The following is a 17428-nucleotide window of genomic DNA, read 5'->3' as shown; positions in this document are numbered from 1 at the left end:
ATGCTTTCAAATTTGGAGGAGACTCTTGATAGTCCCTTGGACCGCAGGGAGATCAAACCAGCCAATCCTATAGGAAATCACCCCTGAATATTCATTGGAAGGACTGATGCTGAAGCTGAAGCTCTATTCTGGCCACCTGATGAGAACAGCCAACTCAATGGAAAAGACCCTGATGCTGAGAAAGACTGAGGACAAAAGGAGAAGGGGACAGCAGAGGATGATGGCTTTGGAGAGGAGACAGTTGGATGACATCACTGACTCAAGGGACATGAATGTGAACAAGTTCAGGATTTGGTGGAGGACAGGGGAAGCCTGGCACGCTGTGTGGCCCATGGGTTCGCAAAGACTCGGACATGACTTAGCAACTGAACAAGAACAACTCATCTATAGCACAAGAAATTTGTATTAAAAGTGGCATTGATATCTTACCTAGTCTTTGTGTCTGCCATTCCCACAGAAATACAGGCTCCCCTAGAATCGCCCAAGGAGCCTCCACCTGAAAGGTGGCTCGCCACCAAGAGGAATGGGAAAAAACTAAAGCCATCAGTCAGGTCACAGTGCATTTACGTAAATATTTATGCCTATCCTCAATCACTCTGATAGCTCAGATAAAAACATTAGTAATTAAGAGTGACTTCAGTTCTAAGAATTTGTCCTATGCCTTACAAACCAAAGTCTGTGAAAATTACAAAGACAGTCATCTCATCATACAGACTGAATGAACTGGAACTGAGTTTGGAGAGAATGGAAGAAGGGAAGGTTATGATGAAGTGGGTGGCTAAAGAAACAAGTGTGAATTTTAATAACAGTGTGAAACTAGTGTGAATTTTATAACAGTGTGAATGTTAATAAAACATGTATGATCACAGATGTTAAATGTTAAAGATGACTTTACTGCACAACCTCTACAATATCTCCAAGTGCCTCTTCTTGAATACCTTCAGGGCCAGAGTATTCACCACTTACCATCTTCCTGCTCTGTTTTATAGGTCTTTTTCCCATCACAGTACTTAAAATTTCTAACTACTTGCTTATTAGTCTGATCTTTCAATAAATTCTAACTCCATGAAGTCAGAAACTGAATCCATCTAGTTTACCATTATATATTTGGCATCCATTAGAATGAGTTATAGTGGCCACTAAGTAAATATTTGTTAAATAAATAAATGAATCAAAGAAAAACAATGAGACTGGCTTTCCCAAATAACTTTCCCTTTTTGGTTCTTTCTTTTGGTTCTTTCTTTTGGGCTAAATTTTCTTTTTCTAGGATGAACAAGTCTATTTCTCTCCAGTTCTCCCTCATATGGATATTTACCAAGGAGCTCAACATCCTTTCATGCATCCAAGTGTTAACACCACCTATAAATGTGATTCCAGAGGCTATTCACATGAATCCAGGTGTATCTCAAACAAGTGCAGGAGTCAGGGGTCTCTCACCTCCTCCTTTCTGACACTAAGCTTACAGTTATGCTACCTAAGAATACATCAGCTTCCATGGAAGTCAAGCCCACTTCTGACACTCACTATAGCTGACCAATTTCAGGTTTTTTCACGAGTACTACCGATAAACCAGGCTTTCCCATCCACCACTGGAGTAGTTAACTTTTATAACTTACGAACAAGGGTTTAAAATTGAATAGGTACAAATATAAAGATCGACCTTTGGCCAATGAGAAGAAAATCACCTGAAAGCCATCTATACCATCCTGAAGTCATTTAAATACCTTCTCATGATTACTTCCCATTTTTCTCACTCATAAACAGCATTTCCCAAATCTGGCTCATTGGCTGAATCATATACACATGAAGCAATAATAATACCTTTCTTTGGTCCCTATCTAGCAAACAAAAATTTCTGAGGATAGTCTAAGAATCTGTATTTTTAAAACACTATCCAATCTTTCTTGAATGGATTAGTAGCACCTATACTCCCACAGTGCCCGAGTCCATCCTCTAAAAGAGAACTTCTCACACTCCATCAATTTTTCCTACACGTGCATATTTTACAAGCACAACAAATTATAAGTTCCAGGAGAGTCAGCACATTTCTGTTCTGCATGTATGCATGCATGCTAAGTCACTTCAGTCATGTCCAACTCTTTGCAACCCTATGGACTATGGTCTGTCAGGCTCCTCTGTCCGTGGGATTCTCCAGGCAAGAACACTGGTGTGGTTGCCATGCCCTCCTCCAGAGGATCTTCCCGACCCAAGGATCGAACCCACGTCTCTTATGTCTCCTTCATTGGCAGGTGGGTTCTTTACCACGAGTGTCACCTGGGAAGCTCTCACCATAATATGCCCAAATCTAAATGTTAGTCCTCAAACATGGAAGATGTTAAGTATTAACTGAGTGAATGACTGAGTCACTTTTTGAACAACTGAGTAAATCAATAATGTTATTTTTGGTATTAGTAGATCACAAAATCAATAAAAATAACTGGAACTAACAAATGGTTAACTAATAGTAGATGAAAGAAAGGGTGACATATCTCAGAAAGTTATCAAAAATGTCAAATCCTGATAAGGACCAAGACAGCCTGCTCTAAATAAAAAATCTTATATAGAACCTTTCAACTTCAATCTGTCAGTACACTTTTTAAAGGGCTGTATTAATCTCCCCCATTTGAATCAGCAAGTAGGCCAAACGGGCAATTATAGCCACAGCCAAAAATTCTCAATCTGTAACTGAAACTCAGCTTAACATAAAACCTGTTATCCTTCATATCTTTCTTCTCTTCATAAGGTCATAACTGTAAATTATTTGTTCACTGTAATTAATAAGAAAAAAATCATTCAACAATTAGACCTTCCAAGGTATCTATAAGGAGCTTTCATTAGCTACTTTGAATGATTTTATACATAAATATGAATCAAAAATATACATGAATCAAATTTTAACCAGACAGATATGCCCCCTAGAGAAATCTTGCAAATTTTGTGGATCTGAAGACATGTGTTGATATAAGAGTTTTCGAGGCAACACTTCATGACAGCAAACACTGGAAAAACTCAAATGTCCATCAGTAATAGTAATGTGAATAAATATACCATGACAAGTGAGTAATTTCAAGCAAAAGAGAACTATTTTAAAAGGTGAATAAATTGCAGCTGCATGCAACACTCAAACACATGAAATGGAGCTAAAAACAAGTAAGTCTCAAATGCTATATAATTCCATTTATATAGAAGGCATAAGTAGGCAAAATTAAATAGCATATATTTTAGGAATACACATGAAGTGTAAATAAATTATTGTATAAAAATACATGACTCTCCAATTTTTAAGTAGACTTCCAAAAGAAAGCAAATTACTCTGTCGGTCTCCAGTCCCTTATTATTTCACCAGTTGTAAAGATAATTCCAGAAAATAGGCAAAATACAATATGTCAAGTCATATGTTTTTCCTCATGAAGCCATAACTGATATTTCTACCTTTGAAATATTACACTTTTTTAAATAAGTGTGTTATCTTCCTGATATTTGCCTACCACACATAGGTGACCCTTGTGCAATTAAGTGATATAGTTCATTTCTAGTACAATGGTTTTGAAGCACATTTAAATAAAATGAATTTGAGGGGAGAGAGAAGAAGGGGAATCCACAGGAGGCATTATTAAAAACTATTAGTAAGAAAGAGAGCTAATTTGTGAGCAGGTTCATTCGTATGATGGAATTACCTTTACAGAATTCTCAGGACTCTGTCACAAACCATTTTACCCATAACTGGGAGTTTTACCCTGATAGCCATATGAATTTCTCCTCTAGCTGCAATTTTCTGACTTTTAGCAAAACTGTCTCTCCACCCCATACAACCCCACCACCCAGCATCAGTCAACCCTGGCACATCACCTTCCCTTACCACCACTTAGAAGTAGTATTAGAGGAGAAAAAACACATGGAGAGCTCAAATCCTTGGTCTGCCACTTTACAGCCAGCTGTGTTTATGCTAGCCACTTAACCTCTCTCTGCCTCATTTTCTAAATGGGGCAGCTGTGATCTCACAAATTCCTTCTATTTCTGTGGTTTCTCATTTCTCTGATTCTATTTTGTAATCAAAGTTGGCTTTGATATCACCTTTCAGTAGCAAATTCTGATTTTAAAATATTGTATATATTGTAGTTTGAAAGTTTAACTGTTCAGAATAAGTTGCTTGAAGTTTATTTATTATTTTATCATACCAAGCAAAGTACTAGTGTGTGGTCTTTGTTCCATTCATTCACCACAGTCTTAGAATGCAGTGTTTTCGCATCTTAAGGTCTTGCCATTTAGTAATAGGGACATTTTTTTACTGACCAATACTCAAGTTGTGTAAGTAAAAAGCCAACCTCCAGGCCTGCAGAGCCAACTCGACTCACTGGAAAAGATTCTGGTGCTGGGAAAGATTGAGACAGGAGGAGAAGGGGGCAACAAAGGAGGAGATGGTTGGATGGCATCACCGACTCAACGGACACAAGAGTGAACAAGCTCTGGGAAATGAAGGACAGGGAAGCCTGGCATGCTGCAGCCTGTGGCCTCACAAAGAATCGGACGTGACTTAGCAACAGAACAACAACAAGGCCTGTGGATTCTTGTTTGTAAGCCAATTAATCTGTCTCATAATTCAGAGTAACTTAACAGGAAATACTAGGTTCTACAAATGTCCAGTTCCATACCTTAGATCTGATAAGTCCTGTGGATACACCCCTGCATAACGCCATAAGCAATTCTAATCACACAAAAAGGGAAGTAATTTCATTGTTAAACTTTCTGCCAAAGAGTATCCTAACTTGTAAATGTAAAACAGATGCAACACTGAAAATTCACTCATGGCCTGGACTCATATTTTGCCAATGTTGACAAGTAGAATTAAATTCCCTTTTGCCATTGGAAATGTGAGATTTTAAAAGTTAAATCAATAAAGCTGAACATTATTTTCTCTTCTTAAGTTTCCTATTTCAGTAATATATTTTTACTAACACAAATGCTTTACATTTAAACATTAAAAGTATATTTAATTCCACATGTAAGTTTTTCAACCATGCACCGGTTTGTTACTGCTAATATTTCTAAAATTGGTTCCTTCCAAAGTTGAAATTGTGCTTGGTCTTACGTATTTCAAATGTTTCCAGTTGTTCTTCCATGAAAGATAAAATCAATCTAAACCACATATAAATTATAGCATAAACACTAAATTATCAAATAATACTACATAGAAATCGCCAAAAATACTGAGTGAATTGTTATGCTTAAATTTTTTGATCAGCAGTATCACCTATGCCAAACAACTTAAAGACCTTTAAACAAAATGCATATCCTGAGGACTACAAAGGCAACGCTGTTACTCGCATATTAACATTTTTAGAAATCACTGCAAGAAGCCATCATTTAGTGAAACAATTATATTCAGAGTATGGATGGTGGTAAAACTGGTGGGAAAAAAACCAAAAGAACCTCTCAGAGAGAAGCACGTATTACCTAACCATGACTTCAGAAAGGATTTTCCTGTATATTCTGAAAGCTTAAAGTCTTAATCTAGCCAAAGAAAGCAATCATTTTCTTCTCAGAGTTTCCTTCTCCATCTAATAACTTTCTTTCCTTGATCCTCTCCACCCTGTCTGCTCAACCTCTTTGAACCCAATACTATTGAAAGCCAGTATACGCAGCATTTTATTCTAGCTTGCCCATTACTGTTCTCATGAAAGTCAAAGCACTTACAAAGTGTCTTTCTCAGGATATAAATGGTCATCGATATCAGCTAAGATCAATTATTTAATGATGGCTAAGGTTACCTTAACTACTACCAGTTCTCAGTCATCTGCAGAGAGCTAGAAAATCTTTGGCACTGGTAAAAGTGACAGACTGGGCAAAGTTCAGGTCCAGAACTTTGTTAATACTAATACTACCAGATTGTCAAGCCTATCTGAGTTTTTGCCACCTGGCTGGTACCAACTTAAAGGTGCTACCAGTAAAAAGGCTATAAAATGGGAAACTCATCTAATGACACTCTCTTATTCCAAGAATAGACACCTCTCCTGCCCCAGGTTTCTGCCTGGTTTTGGTCACTCACTCACACTTTCACATAGTCGTTTATTATTTTCTGTCCAGAGTTATAGCAATTATACTGTAGATTCTACTCAAGAAACATGAGTTCAAATATTTTCAAAGTTTCTACTGCAGCAAGCTGCTACTGCATCAGCAAAAACAACAACAAACATATACTTTAATTACCAACTTAAACCATAACTAACATATACTTTAATTATGAACTTAAACTATAACTATTATAAATACTTATAGATATTAAAGATAGTTTTCTTAAATGAAAAAAGAGAAAGAGTCCATCAAAACTGGCCAGACAGACTTGATAAAGAAGTTCCAGAAAGAAAAAATAATTGTTAAACTAAGTAGGTGGATTTAAGACAGAAAATCAAACACAACTAATTAATAACCTACAAGGTAGATCTTAAGAAATCACCCAAAATGAAACAGAAGACAGGAAAGAGAAAAAACATGAAAGAGGGGTTAAGAAACACCAGGGCTTCCCTGGTGGCTTACACGTTAAAGAATCTGCCTGAAATGCAAGAGACCTGGGTCCAGTCCCTGGCTCAGGAAGACCCCCTGAAGAAGGGAATGGCAACTCACTCCAGTACTCTTGTCTGGAAAACCCCATGGACAGAGGAGCCTGGTGAGCTACAGTCCATGGGGTCACAAAGAGTCAGACACAACTGAATGACTAACACACAAGAGATACAGGGATGGAATGAGAAAGTATCAATGTATTATACTTAGCATCCTTGGAAGAATAGACAAATGGAACAGAGGCAATATTTGAAGAGATAATGGCTGAGAATTTCCTAAACTAATGAAAGATATGAATCCACAAATACAGAAAATACAACACATTGGGCTGCTAGTGTCTCAGATTCTACAATACAAGCCAGAAAATTTTGGAATCATTTCTTTGACTGTAATCATCTAGTTGAAACTGTGTGCCCAGCAAAATTAACTTATAGGAACGGGTAATGTCAAAGTATTTTTAGATAAAAACTAAAATTTACCACTAACAGATTTTCACTAAAAAACTTTCCAGGATATACTTCAGGTAGAAGGAAAATTATCTTAGTACAAAAAGATCAGTTCTAAGAAGAAATAGGAAGGAAAAACTAACATGTGAATAAATGTAAATAAACATTTTTAGTATAAAAGAATAATAATGACTAACATATGACTTGTTTAAAAGTACAACATTACATATCAGATCTCTGCATACAAGTAAATAGTTTACAGAGTTAAATAGTTCCATGGTGCTGCATCATACAGGAATTAGCTAAATATCAATTAACTTTTTACTTTACTGGGTGTGCATAGCATACTTTTTAAAATACTGAAACAGAACTAGTGTTAATATGCAAATACAGAGCCAACAGAGAAGGATGAATGGAACAAAAAGAAAAATAAGCAAACATTCAATTGATCCAAAAAAGAATTGAGAGAAGAAAAATTTGGGAAAATCATGATTAACATAAGGCACAAAGTAAGAAGGTAGAAATAAGTCAATATTAGTCATAATAAATTTAATTTTTAACTTTAAATTTTAACTTTAACTTTTAAAGACAGACTAAAAAAAAAAATGTCCAGACTGAATGAAAAAAATCCAACCATATGTTATTTACTAGAATTATACCTAAAACATAAGGACAGAGAAAAGCACATTAAGGAAATTTTGATCAAAAGAAAGCTATGGTAGAAAAACAGACTTCAGATGTTTCTTAAAAAAGCATTATTCAAAGCAAATAAGATGGTTAAATAACAAGAAGTATTTCAGTTCTCTAAGAATACATAACAATTCTAAATTTTAATGCAACAGCCTCAAATCATGCAAAAAAAAATTTTAGAACTACAAGTTGAAATTAACAAAGATATTATCACAGTGGGAGATTTCAACATGTTTCTCAATTACTGATAGGGCAAGCAGACAAAATGTAGCAAGGATACATGCTTTAAAATCCATAATTAACAAGCCTGATCTAACGGACAAATGTAAAACATGCAACTTCTCATAGAAATATATAAAACAACAAGTGGAGAAAATATTTTCTTTTTGAGGGTATATAGAACACTAATATTCCGGGTCTCTCAAATTTACTGATTTACTTCATATGCTGTCTTCTCCTTTCCATCCTCCTAGTATTCCCACCAATAAATAAAATCCACACAGGGAACAGTTGGGAATAAGAAATATAACAGGAATTATGAGCACAGGGCAAAAATGATTGTTAATCAATTAGCATTAATAATGTTACACATAGTGTAATGATTAAGATTTGCAACTCCAGCGTCATCCGACTGCTTGGATTCAAATTCTGATCTTGCCATTTACTGACTATGTGACACTGGGAAAGTTATTTAGCTTCTTTGAGCCTCAGTTTCCTCATCTGTAAAACGAAGGATTAATAACAAGAACCTAAAGAACCTGTATATTGTCAGGCTGTGTATTGTCACCCTGTTTATAACTTATATCCAGAGTACATCATGCGAAATACCAGACTAGATGAAGCACAAGCTGGACTCAAGATTGTCAGGAGAAATATCAATAACCTCAGGTAGGCAGATGACACCACCCTTATGGCAGAAAGCGAAGAGGAACTGAAGAGCCTCTTGATGAAAGTGAAACGAGAGAGTGAAAAAGTTGGCTTAAAGCTCAACATTCAAAAAAACAAACATCATGGCGCCCGGTCCTATCACTTCATGGCAAATAGATGGGGAAACAATGGAAACAGTGACAGACTTTATTCTCTTGGGCTCCAAAATCACTGCAGATGGTGACTGCAGTCATGAAATTAAAAGACACTTGCTCCTTGGAAGAAAAGCTATGACCGATCTAGACAGCATATTAAAAAGCAGAGACATTACTTTGTCAACAAAGGTTCGTCCAGTCAAAGCTATGGTTTTCCCAGTAGTCAAGGATAGATGTGAGAGTTGAACCATGAAGAAGGCTGAGTGTCAAAAAATTGATGCTTTTGAACTGTGGTGTGGGAGAAGACTCTTGAGAGTCCCTTGGACTGCAAGGAGATCCAACCAGACCATCCTAAAGGAAATCGGTCCTGAATATTCATTGGAAGGACTGATGCTGAAGCTGAAGCTCCAATACTTTGGTCACCTGATGCGAAGAACTGACTCATTGGAAAAGACTCCGATGCTGGGAGAAATTGAAGGCAGGAGGAGAAGGGGACAAAAGAGGATGAAATGGTTGGATGGCATCACCAACTCGATGGACATGAGTTTGAGTAAGCTCCGGAAGTTGGTGATGGACAGCAAAGCCTGGCGTGCTGCAGTCCATGGGGTTGCCAAGAGTTGGCCACGACTGAGCGACTGACCTGAACTGACCGAAAGAACCTACCATATAAGCGTATTATGACACTTCTGCAAGCTATTTGCGATACGGTGCTTGCATAACATTATCTCAGAAATTATGTTTATCTTTTTGTGAAGAGTTAGAACCTGTAGGAAATGAAAGATCTAGTTAAGAATGCACACTTAGGTAATTATTGTGGAGACAAAACCTTCATTTGAGAAAAAAACAAACAAGATCCAATACCCATTGGATCTAATATTCTGATTGTTCCTTGAATCTTCTTAGCTTAGGCCTTGCTGAAAAAATGTTTCAACAAAGCAAGACCATCCATGAATAAAGCAGAACTGATGGCTTTATGGTGTTGGGCTGCATCTCATACAGGCCTCTTCTTGTCTCTGAAATTTTAGAAATCTGTATCTTGCAGAGAATGGAAAAAAGAGGTAAAAGATATAAAAGGCAACAGAAGTACAGGCATACCTGTGCCATTGTGCTTTGCTTTACTGTATTTTATAGATACTGCATTCTTTTTATAAATTGAAAGTGTGTGGCAGCAGTGCGTCCAGCAATCTATTGGCATTGTTTTCTTAAGTTTTTGTTTGTTTGTTTGTTTGTTTTTAATTTTTTATTTGGAGGCTATCTTAAGTTTTTTTACTGGAGTTTAGTTGCTTTAAAATGGTTTTGTTGGTTTCTGCTATACCACAAAGTAAATCAGGTATACACATACATATACCCTCTCTCTGAACCCAAAGAGCATTGAATAGAGCTCCCTGTGCTAAACAGTAGGTTCTCGTTAGTCATCTATCTTATGCATAACAGTGTATAAATATAAATAAACATTTATGTCAGTCCCAATCTCCCAATATATCACACTCCCCTTTTACCCCCCTAGTGTCCAGATGTTTCTTCTCTATATCTGCTTTGCAAATAGTTTCATCTGTGTCATTTTTCTCGGAAAAAAGTATATACCAGAGCCCTCAAGTCTTTTCAGGTTATATGGTTTTCATATCCTTACTATATTTTGATAACATAGCCTAAACTTACAAGGTCTTGACAAATTCTCTTGGCTCATAGTACACATATTTAGCTTAAAACCATACTCATCAATCTTCTAGAAGCTTAGGGTCTCCCTCTGTGATCCCACCATATTTGATATGCACCCTTTCAAGCTGCTATATATTGTATGATACCTTTAGTTCCATGTCTCTAATAAACACTGAGATCCTTGGGGACTGTAGCAGTATGAGTTTAATCTTCATATTCTCAATAGCTAGCACAGTGACTGGCATATAGTCAGTACATAGAAATAACTGTTGAATGAATGAACTTACATACTTCAGCGGACCACAAGGATAAAGAAAACAAATCTCAAAAGACAAAACGAGGTCGATAAAGAGGTAGCAGGAAAAACACAGGAAGAAAAGATGAACTAAATATATAACAGTGATCTAACTGCTCCTCCTGGGCTCATGCCCTCAGCAAAACATAAAGAAACAATCATATATTACAGAAGTGAGTGGCTAAAAGAGACCTCAAAAAATAACCCAGTCAGTAGGAGCTCCTAGGCAGAACAAACGTAGTTTAGCCAAAAACATTTCTCTCCTTTGAAATCTCCAGAGTACAATGCAACTAGCAATTAGTTTTATAGCTGTTAGGACCTGTGTCTTCCCTATTCTTTCAACTATGCTACCTTCTTCAAAAAGAGATGAATATGAGAACCAAATATCATGCTAATCAGACATAAAGGAGAAATGCGCTGCTACTGCTAAATCGCTTCAGTCGCGTCCGACTCTATGCGACCTCACAGATGTCAGCCCACCAGGCTCCCCCGTCCCTGGGATTCTCCAGGCAAGAACACTGGAGTGGGTTGTCATTTCCTTCTCCAATGCAGGAAAGTGAAAAGTGAAAGTGAAGTCGCTCAGTCACGTCCGACTCTCAGCAACCCCATGGACTGCAGCCCACCAGGCTCCTCCGTCCATGGGATTTTCCAGGCAAGAGTACTGGAGTGGGGTGCCATTGCCTTCTCCGAAAGAGAGAAACATACCTAGGAGGAAATAGTTGGCATGAGAAGTTTCCTCACCAGAAAAACCTCTGGGAACCATAAACCAATTCTCACAATGATTAACATAAGAAACTAGACTTCTTTTTTCCAGTAAGTTGGAGGGTATAAAAGTTACTGTGTTAAAGCTACAAGCAGATGACTCTGAGTCAACAAGAACTGGGACATTTCTAAGAATTGCCAGAAAAAGGGGGGAGCTTTAAAAATCCTTCTTATAAAAAAAATTCATACTCTCACATAGATCCTTCAGAGACAAAGCTTCCAATGTTTAATTAACAGTGGCTAACTGTGAGTAAATATAGGTTTTAAAAAAACAGACGTCATTCTAAAGTCACACATATAATTTGTATGGATGGAATCAGTGGACATACCCTCTTTTAAGTCAGTCTGTGCACAAAGAAAATAATTCCAAACTTATTTTGTGTTACTGTCAAGGGTCTAGTTGTAGCTGAAATGACAGGTATATCCTCTTCTGCAGTGTTCTAATTAAAGAGCAGAGAGCTGTCTTTCCGGGATAGAGTGAAAGTATTCTTACCTGAAAATAGTCAAACAAAACATACAATCTCTAAACAGAGCCAACTGACAGTAAAATCAAAGGTAAACAAAAAAACCAGAGAAGTCTGATGACTGAAAAGAGCCACACACGTATGTACTAAATTAAATTATTTCTCTAGCTTCCAAGGTAGACAAAATTTTTTTCCCAATGCCTAGAAAATGTGGTGTTGAAGAATACTCTTGAGAGTCCTTTGGACTGCAGGAAGATCCAACCAGTCCATCCTAAAGGAAATTAGTCCTTAATATTCATTGAAAGGACTGATGCTGAAGCTGAAACTTCAATACTCTGGCCACCTGATGTGAAGAACTGACTCACTGGAAAAGATCCCGATGCTGGGAAAGATGGAAGGCGGGAGGAGAAGCGGATGCAGAGGATGAGACAGTTGGATAGCATCACCGATTCAATGGACATGAGTTTGAGTAAACTCCAGGAGTTGGTGATAGACAGGGAGGCCTGGCATGCTACAGTCCATGGGGTCGCAAAGAGTCAGACACGACTGAGCAACTGAACTGAACTGAGAAGCAGAAATACTAGTACTCTTAAAGCAGAATTTATAATTAATCCGAGGTAATGAATTTACCTATAAATGGAAGGATGTGCGTACTCAGCCACTTCAGTCGTGTATGACTCTTAGAGATCCCATGGACTATAGCTCACCAGGCTCCTCTGTCCATGGGATTATCCAGGCAAGAATACTGGCGTGAATTGCCATGCCGTCTTCCAGGAGATCTTCTCAACCCAGGATCAAACCTGGGTCTCCTGCATTGCAGGCAGTTTCTTTACCACTGAGCCACCAGGGAAGACCAAATGGAAGGATACTACTAGTTCTAAATCCTAGTTTAGACAGTGATCATCAAAAATAAGGGACATTCCTGGTGGTCTAGGGGTTAAGAATCTGCCTGCCCATGCAGGAGACAAGGGTTCGACCCCCGGTCTGGGAAGATCCCACATGTTGTAGGGCAACTAGACATGTGTACCACAACTATTGAGCCTGTGCTCCACAGCAAGAAAAGCCACCACAGTGAGAAGCCCAAGCACCACGAAGAGAGAGTAGGCCCCACTCGCTGCAACTAGAGAAAGTCCATTGTGCAGCAACAAATACCCAGCACCACCCAAAATAAATAAATACTTAAAAAATACGTCAAAATTTTTAATTAAAAAAAACACAAATAAATGTTCCCAAACAGATATATTGGCTCTACTAGATTAGGACAAAAATGGGATAATATAAATTTAACAACACATGCTTCTGGAACTTCTCTGGTGGCACAGTGGATAAGAATCTACCTGCCAATGCGGGGGATGTGGGTTCAATCCCTGGTCCGGGAAGATCCCACCTGACAAGGAGCAATTCAACCCATAAGCCACAACTACTGAGCCTTGTGCTTTAGAGCCCAGGAGCTGCAAGTACTGAAGCCCTAACTCCTAGAGCCTGTGCTCCGCAACAAGAGAAGCCACCGCAACGAGTAGCTCAAGAACTGCAACAAAGAGTAGCCCCGCTTGGCACAACTAGAGTAAGCCCACATGCAGCAACAAAGACCCAGCACAGCCAAAAAAAAACCAGAAGGTTTAAAAAAAAAAAAGCCCTTAACAATACATGTTTCCTTTTAAGATTCTAACATCACAACTGTACTGATTCCAAATAAATGTGTGATGTTGGGAAGTTATTTCTCTGGCCTACCTATAAAACTGCAATAACTTAGTACTAACTTCATAGACTTGATCTAAATAAACAACTGATTTGACAATGCGAAACACCCAGTACAAAGTTAATATTCAATAAAGCATAGCCACCATCATCATCAATGTTATTTATTATAACTGCCCAGCACAAAGTACATTCTGAGTAATTATTAGGATTCACCCTTTTCATTCCTGTTATTTATTATTAACACATAGTTGTTGAAAAAAGTTCAGCAGTGAGGCAATCACTACAGAAAAAATGAATTGAAATCTCTTCATCAGGAAATTCATTCATTCCACAAATATTGACTGAGCAGTACGATGTGCCAGGCATTGTTCTAAGAGCAAACAAAACCAACACTCTAGTAGGGAGTAGTAGCAAAGAGACAAATAATAAACACAATAAATCCATTAATTACATAGTGTGTTAGCTGCTCTGTCATGTCTGACTCTTTGCCGCCCCATGGACTGTGGCCCACCAGGCTCCTCCACCCACGGGATGAGCTAAGGCATAAATACTACTTTAAAAAGGAAACATAAAACATGACAGAAGATATAAAGGAGGTAAGGGAGTTATCTAAGAGAACTGCAATCCAGGCAGAGGAAACAGCACAGTGGGAGCATGTTTGCTGTGTTTGAGGACTGACAAGAGCAAAGTAAGTCAGAAAGAAAAAGACAAGAAACTGTATATTAACACATACATATGGAATTTAGAAAGACAGTACTGACGATCCTACATGCAGGGTAGCAAAAGAGACACAGACATAAAGAACAGAGTTTTGGACACAGTGGGAGAAGGCAAAGGTGGGATGATTTGAGAGAATAGCAATGAAACAGGTATATCACCATATAAAATAGATGACCAGTGCAAGTTTGATGCATGAAGCAGGGCACCCAGAGCAGGTGCTCTGGGACAACCCAGAGGGATAGGGTGGGGAGGGAGGTGGGGGGGTGGTTCAGGATAGTGGGCACACATATGGTGGTTTAGTCACTAAGTCATGTCTGACTCTTACAACCTCATGGACTGCAGCCCACCAGGCTCCTCTATGCATGAGATTTTCCAGGCAATACTGGAGTGGGTTGCCATTTCCTTCTCCAGGGGATCTTCCCGACCCAGGGATTGAACCCTGGTCTCCTGCACTGCAAGCAGATTCTTTATCAACTGAGCTACCAGGGAAGTTGATTCATGTTGATGTATGGCAAAAAGCATCACAATATTGTAAGGTAATTATCCTCCAATTAAAATAAATTAATTAAAAAATTTTTTTAAATCTTCAGTTTCAAAAGTCAGCACTGCATCAAGGAGTTAACAGTCTCCTGCTCAGCACGGGTCCACAACGAACCAAACAGAAAATTAAGAACATTATGCATTTCAAAATTAAACTGTCTTAACTTATCAAAATATATCTCAAGATTTGCAATGCATTTGAACCTTCTTCAGTGGGTTATTCTCAACTTGCATGATAAGTACAGAAAGAAAACACTCCTCTTGTCCTTAAAAATATATATATGCATCATTAGAAAATCATTGTTGAATGAAATATATGTCAAAGAAAGAACAGTGAAATAATCATTGAAATACACAGCAGAGTGTTTCACACAACACCCACATATTCTAAAGTACTTCCTTCCCCACCCAGAGCCAAGCTGCACTGGTTCTGTGTATGAGCCCTGCCAAGCACAGGGCGTTCAGCTGAAGCCCTACAGGAGTCACTGCAAGGCCAGTAAGTCAAAGTCGGAACATGTACAGAAAATCCAAATCTCTGTGCCTGCGACCTGAAGACAGAAGCTCTCTCTGATTTATAACGGGTTTCACAAGATTACTATGCTCACTTAGATAACGTTGGCATTTATTCTCTTAATTCTCAAAAATTCTGCAAGAAAGAGAAGTCATTCCATTGATGGCGTGTGTTTGGTGATATCCAGAAAACCAGTTGCTCAGTAAAGGACCCACTGACATCCCAAGACCATATCAACCTGAAATGAATTATATAGCAAAGGTGCCTCAGACATAGGTTACTTTTTATTCTGCTCTGGACCTTTCAGAAGCGTACATTTTGGAAGTTTTGGGAAGCTTCCATTTAAAAGCTTCCATTTTCCACTTAAAACTCTTAACAGAGCATAGTTAAGAACCAAGAAGACCTCTCAGCCACCCAAGGGAGGATAAGAGGCTTAGGCTGACCCCTCTTGTCACATCCTCCCAGACACAGTGCTTATCCAGAGGACAGTACGCAACCCAAGCAAGGCCAAAGCACCTTTACAGAAGCAAATATGAACAATGAACGGGAAAGGAAGCAGTCCTAATCTCCTTCTAGGATCAAGAATTGTGATGGAAAGTGTAGGTCTAACACTGTCAGGAATCATTTTTCCCACCATGGGTGGAAAAAGTGCCAGAGCAGAAAGCCCAAAAGGAGGGGAAAAAATGAAGCAACAGACAACATCCCGGTCTCATCAACTGAACCCCTGGTTCCAGCTGTACCTGAAGCTAGACCTCCTCATGCACTTCTCAGCAATGCAAACCAAAAAGTCTTTGTTTTATTTAAGTGGATTGGGTCTCTATTCTTCGCAAAAGAAGTTAATGTACCCATGAAGGGCACAGAGCTAGTAAAGAACTGGTAAAGTATTGAATATAAGCAACCAGAAAATCCAGAGTAGCCATGTAACCACAAACAAGGTACAATCACTTTGTCCCTGACTCATTCATTCAACAAATATTCATCAAGGGCTGACTGTGAGCCAGGCATGGTCCCAGGCACCAGGTAAATAGCAGAGTACAAGACAGACCAAACCCAGAGCTTACATCTTAATATAAGCACAATAATTACTCACTAATACAAGTGCTCCCAAGCTTAGGTCCACAGAGTGGGTTTCAGGGAGCGTTGAACACCCTCAATACATGTAAAATTTTATGTTTGTGTATATTCATGGCAAGTTGAACCATAAATTTTCTCCTAGTTTCAAAAAGGAACATGGCCTCCCCCAGTCCCCAGCCAAAAGATTTAGAAAAAACTCTTGGAACACAAGTATATCTTAGGATCAAGATGTCTTAAGTTCTTACGAAAATTCTCCTATCATAATGTTAGCATAGTTTAGTACAAAGAAGACGCACTCTATTCAACAGCGATTTCACACAAACATTGTTCTCCTTGAACATCTATTAGGAGGCTAACCCCTTTCATACTTCATTTTTCTGTGGAAATAAAACTAACAGCTAATAAGTGGTTGTTGTTTAGTCACAAAATGCGTCCAACTCTTCTGATACCCCACGACTGTAGCCCATCAGGCTCCTCTGTTCACAGGACTTCCCAGGCAACAATACTGGACTGGGTTACCATTTCCTTCTCCAGAGGATCTTCTAGACTCAGGGATCGAACCCGCGTCTCCTGCCTTGGCAGGTGAATTCTTTACTGCTGAGCCACTAGGAAAGCCCCAAAAGTGGTTGCCTTAAACCCTAAAAACCTAGAAAGTATCTCAAATAATAGTACCTCAATTAAGGGCTGTAAGGAACAGAGAATAAAATATTTAGATCCTCTCCTCAAGTCACATAGACTCCTCTTTCTAGGAAGCTGTTCTTGGCCAACAAATAGCTCAATAACTTTTTAAAAAATGATAGGATGCAAAAGAATTACACATCTCTTTTTAAAAGGAAAATTCCATCCCCACCCCCACGCCCGCCCACATTAAGTTTTGAAGGGCCCAGTTTACAAACGTTGCTATCATTAACAACCAATTTTTTCCTTTTCCCTTAGCAACTTAATTTGTATTTGGAAGTTTCCATGCTGTAATTCAATACAACTAA

The 17428-nt window shown here is 38.4% G+C and overlaps 1 protein-coding gene across 2 annotated transcripts in view; it reads right to left on the bottom strand.

Moving 5' to 3' along the window:
• The window catches only part of ITPR2 (inositol 1,4,5-trisphosphate receptor type 2), a 562671-nt gene that overhangs the window by 505617 nt on the left and 39626 nt on the right, over positions 1 to 17428 (bottom strand). The gene's annotated exons all lie outside the window — the stretch shown is intronic.

This window comes from Muntiacus reevesi, chromosome 1, assembly GCF_963930625.1.
Source record: "Muntiacus reevesi chromosome 1, mMunRee1.1, whole genome shotgun sequence".
In the NCBI taxonomy this organism is placed as follows: Eukaryota; Metazoa; Chordata; class Mammalia; order Artiodactyla; family Cervidae; genus Muntiacus; species Muntiacus reevesi.
The sequence above is the reverse complement of the archived record's forward strand: the minus strand, read 5'-3'. Positions and strand labels throughout refer to the sequence as shown.